Raw genomic sequence first — 5,842 nt, forward strand, 5'->3', positions numbered from 1 at the left:
ATTCTAAGTGATAAAAGCGTATAGGGATCTGTTAAGGGTAATCGGATGAATATTCAAAATTCAAGAGGTTGAATATGGAAAGTTGTCCATTATTCATAAGAGTTTTATGCAGGAAGGAAATTGAAAGAGAGCAGGACACATAAAACGTCCAAATAATAAAAAAAAACTGTATACAAGCTAGCGGCCGCATGATGCACGATGCTTTTGGACATATGGAAGACTATAATGAAATTGATTTGCCTTTATCCAAAAAAGAACAACATTGAAAATATATTAATTCTTTTAAATTTTTATTGATAAAATAAATTATTAACCTTCTCAAGGAGAAGGAGTGGGCGAAACATCCTCACCAACTAGAGCACACTTATTCCATACTTGAGCCGCCCTTGATAAGATTACTGATGTATCGTTATTTTTAAATAAAGGATTTTGAAGAGTTTTCTTCACCAATGCATTATGACAAAGCTGACCAAGTGCTATAAGTTCTTGACAGCAATCATCAGAAATAGTTCCGGTCTTGAATATACTAGCAAAAACCTCAACAACACAATGTGTTGTCATCTTAGTTTCACAATTGTTTGCTTTGATCGGATCAACATCACGAGCCATGACCGCTCCACTTGTCATAACAACCAAAACACCGAAAGCAAAATAAATGTTGAAACTTGCCATTACACTCAAGGAATATTAACTTCTCTTCTTGTTTTGATTGTTGGCAGAATACTTTTGTACTGCTACAAGAACTGATTTGGCAAGAACTTGTTCTTTTATAGGGTCAAAGGAGTGTAGACGTTATAAAAATCTTTAAAGCATTTCAGCTTCAATAGCATTTATAAGTATTTAACTTGATTAGGTACTAATGGGCAAAAACTCTTAATTATATTCGTTTCTTAAGAATTTCAATTATATTCATTTCTTATAGAATGTGTAGATGAGATTTATAATCTAATTTTATTAGATTATCCTTACTTCAACTATTTGCTCATTCTCCATAAATAACTCTTCCTTCTTTTTTCTTTCTTAATTTAATGTGTTCATTGTTATTCCTAAGAAAGACCAACAACAACTATATAACAATAAAGTAGCCACAGCCACTTTAAGAGGACTCCAAAGCTCCTTTCTTAGACTATAGCATAATGCATTTTGCTTACTGCGGTCAAACAATTTTGTTGGCATCAGCTTGCACAATGAACAAGTCTAACTCACATCCACCTTTCGGGTTTTCAAGGAAATAGAATTTGGCAGACATTATGATAAATGTCCTAAATCTTATCATCTTTCAATCATTGTACTAAGAATTCCACATTTTAATTGAGTTCGATTGATATTCTCATCTTGCACTACAAATTACATAATTGATTACTTGGGAACACAATAACATAGGCCTATGAGACAATAACAAAAACTTCCTCTTTATCATGATGCATACCTGGGTGTAAACAAATAAGAAACCAAAACATTGGATGCTTATAAAAACGGATATGAAAAGAAACCAAATTTGCTGCAAAAACATGTGGTCTCGATCTTCATAAAATTAAATCGTTATTTCTACAATATATAATCAAAATTTAAATGATATAAAAACATCTTCATCGATTTGTTACTAGTGTATCAGACAATATCTAATCTAAGAAAGTGAGAGGAAGTCCTACTGACATTTAGGCATAGAAAAAACTAGAAAGAAACCAATTGATAATTGAACCCGGAAAACTTTCTAGAAAATCGTGAAGCAAGCCTTTTACGGGGATCCATTGCATATGTTAGCAAACACCTTCATCTTTTAGTATTGTAATATTGAACTTCATCAATTGCCTACTCTCTATGTTACCCCTAGTAAGATTTTGATCCTAACTTAGGCATCCTCCAATCACCTGCAATGTAAATCACGTCCCTCTTTTACATCATTAAGTGGTGGCAAGGCCTCAAACTGCTCAAATGTAAACTAGGAAATGTGAAGAGAAAGCTTTGAGGCATGGCATTTTCCCTTTTTTCCTAATTTGATCACCAAAACTAAGTTGCTTTGACAATGCAACAAATTAACATTTTAAGTTGTGCTGGATGAAATAATTTAAATGGGATTTAGGGATCTGAATGTTCAATATTATTATGTAATTGGTGCCTGATGGCATGTAATGTGCTCTAATCTAACAAATAAGGAATTCTTTTGGAATTGTACTTGAATATCATTTTTTTCCATCAATTTCATTGCTTTATAATTTTTCAACTTGTTAAGTACTTAAAATATCAATTTGAAAATCTTAAACTCGAATATTGAAAAAAAGGAACAAGATTTCTCAATCAAGAGATGACTATCTCTCATGTTTTTCTTTCATATTTGTTGTATTAATGCCACAAATTATCTAACTTAATACGGTGGCTAGAAATTTTTGTTTTGAGATTAATGTAACTCTCATTTTAAACATTTGATAACTGAAACTACTAAGTACTATACTTATTAAAAAACTTTTGTAGTTTAAGATTCAACAAATTAATTCATAAACTAATAAACTTAATGCAATTAAACCTGAAATCTCATTAAAACGTTTTTTAAAGATCTTAGTCTCTCCTTCCTCATGATTATCTTATAAATAAACCTTTTCTAGGCAAACTAATTCTTGCAGCTGTATCAAAAGTATTCTGCCAACCAAAACGAATGACATCATTGTTCCTTGAGTCACAATGGCAAGTTTCAATAGTTATGTTGTTTTCGGAATTTTGGTTATTATAGCAAGTGCAGTGGTCATGGCTCGTGATGTTAATCCCATCAAGGCAAACAACTATAAAACTAAGATGACATTACCTTGTGTCAATAAAGTTTTTGTCAGTATATTCAAGACCGAAATTGTTACAAATAATTGTTGCATTGAGCTTATAGGACTTGGTCAATTTTGCCATGATGCATTAATAAAGAAAACTCTTCAGAATCCTCTCTTTAAGAATAATGATACATGGGTGATCTTATCAAGGGGTGCACAAGTATGGAATAAGTGTATTTTAGTTAACAAAGATGTTTCGCTCTCTCTTTCTCCTTGATAAGGTTAATAATTTATTTTAATAATAATAATTCTAAAGAAATAATACTTTGAATGGCTTTTTTGGATAAATGCAAATCAATTTCATTACTATCTTTCAATTTCTTAGTTTATGCAATGATAACAAAACTAGAATTTTGGTCAGAATATAGTTTATGTCGAGCTTTCTCATGTGAGCTTGTAATTTGTGGTATTAAGTGGGAAAACATGATGCTTGCCTTTGCCAAACAATTGAACAGGGTTTGCTACAAGGAACTCACTTGAATAGTAATTGAATTCAATTAATATTCTACATATGCCAACAAAGAGGATTATCATGATTGGTCACTTGGGAACACAATAACATAGGCCTATGAGACAATAACAAAGAACTTCCTCTTAACATGATGCATACCTAGGTGTAAACAAATTGTAAGAAACCAAAACATTGAATACATATAAATTAGGATATTAAAAGAAACCAAATTTGCTAGAAAAACATGTGGTCTCAATCTTCATAAAATTAAATCATTATTTGTACAATATATAATCAAAATCTACATGATATAAAAGCATCTTCATCAATTTGTTCCTAATGTTGTCAGACAATATGTAATCTGAGAAATGAAAGGAAGTACTGTCTACATTTAGACATAAAAGAAAAACTAGAAAGAAACCAATTGATAATTGAACACCCAAGCAAGTTTTCTGCAGGTATTCATTGCATATGTCAGCAAACGCCTTCATCTTCAAGTAATGCAATATCGAACTTCATCAATTGCCTAGTTTCATGCCATGACAAGCCATCAGAATTTGGTGAAACCAAACTCTTCATATATGTTATTGCTTGAGACAATTGCCTTATACCACCAACTTTTAGTCTTTTGAATGTGCCTTGACCGAATCATACAATTGAAATATTCTTGGCTTTCCATCCATTACAAAGAAATGCACATTTTCGCCATAAGCACTGAGGACTTCACCATTTTTCATTATGCATATTGGCACCAAACTATGTGAATGTGGCAATGTTTTCAGATTCATAATTGCCATGAACTTTATCCAACTTCTTTTCACATAAGGTGTGGGCTCGAGAACTCGTCCGTATCGACATAAAATGGAGCTGTTGCCAATCTTTTAAGCTTAGGTGTGATTGGCCACTTATTAAACTTGTTCTCTTATATGAGGTCTTAAATTAATTTTAGGTCTATCTAAAGAATAAAACTTAGTTTGTGAGTTTTCTTGAGTTGGGTTAAGGAAAATGGTTGTGCACGAGGAAGGATTAGGACCACGTGATGCATATTCAATGCCTAGTTCAAAATAATCAATTATTATCATATTTTAACCTTAATTTTTAATTTTATTCCTATATATTTCCTTTATCATTATTTTTTTTAATCTTTTAATTCTTATTCTTCGTTAAGTATTGGAGACTTTTCTAATACCACTCCAATGCTTTGGTACGTATTTTTTAAAAATTCTCTTTTCCTTGAGAGTATTTGAAAAGACACGCTTATACCCTTGAAAAGGCTTTGTCATCGGGTTTTCATGATGATTTTCAGTTTTTGATTTTATATATTTTATTTTTTCTTGTTCTTCTTTTTCTCTTTTGTTTTACTAAATTATTTACATTATTTATTATTATTTTCTTATCGATATGTGAGTGAAATCTTCATCTCAAAGAAATTTTCCTCGACTATCCTAACTCTTTAGTGAAATCTAGGAATTTCTCCTCACCTTGAGAGAGCTTGTCTCTACAAGCCCCTTAAGAAGATCCCATCGTTGGAGATTGCCACTCACGAACTAAATATATACTATTAATGCACATGATGCAACCATTAAATGATAAAAAAAAAATTTCAATTTTAAATAATGGGAAAAAAACCTCGTATCAAAAAAATTATTCATAGACCATTTTAACACTTTGATGAAGTGTAGAAGTTCTTCCTCATCTAGGAAATTCTCAAAAGAATTCATCTCTACAAACTTCTCAATAAGGTCCCATCATCAGGGTTTTATACCCATTTGCAAAGTAATTGTTTCATATACGATTCAAAATCATAGATGATGCAAAGTGAATGCATTAATAAATGCAATGTTTAATTTATAACTTTGAGATTAGATAATTGATTTTTTTTTTGTTTTAATTGAACACTTTTTATTTTTATTATATTTTGCAATGATTATTTTAATTAACAGATTTTTGGAATATAAAATTAAGATTATCCAAATGCTTTGGTGAAATCCTAATAAAATCCTTTAGTTAAGAAAGGTGATTCGGAAATACAACTCTTCACATTCTTGGACCACATTCCATCATCGAATCAACTCAAATAACACATTTTTATTTTTATTCACTAAACATCTTTTAATATTCTATCTATTATTATTATCATTATTATTTATCACATAATAAACTAGTTGTTAAATATTCTATTTGTCTAGGTATTAATAACCATATAAAAATATATTTTATATGTTTCTAAACATGTCTATATAAATTTCATGTATTAATCTACTTCTACCTTTATATTTCTATTATTATATAAATACACACCGTTGACATATTTTAGGGAAATAAATTACTATTGTTGTTGAATACTAACTAAAGATGCAAAACGTGGCAAACAATTTGGGTAGTCTGACCCAAAATTGTATGGACTTGTCAAGAAGACTCTGCACTGCCCAAGGTCAACTGGATATCAACCAATAATGTGCGGGCCTATCTCAAAGTCCTTCCGGCTCACTCTTAGCTTGGAAGGCACCGTTTGGTCCTCAAAGGTGGGCCGGCAACAACTTCAAACGGCGCCGTCTGGGGAGTATTGGACCCT

The sequence above is a fragment of the Theobroma umbraticum genome, unplaced genomic scaffold, assembly GCF_002168275.2.
Source record: "Theobroma umbraticum cultivar Fairchild unplaced genomic scaffold, ASM216827v3 scaffold_2.0, whole genome shotgun sequence".
In the NCBI taxonomy this organism is placed as follows: Eukaryota; Viridiplantae; Streptophyta; class Magnoliopsida; order Malvales; family Malvaceae; genus Theobroma; species Theobroma umbraticum.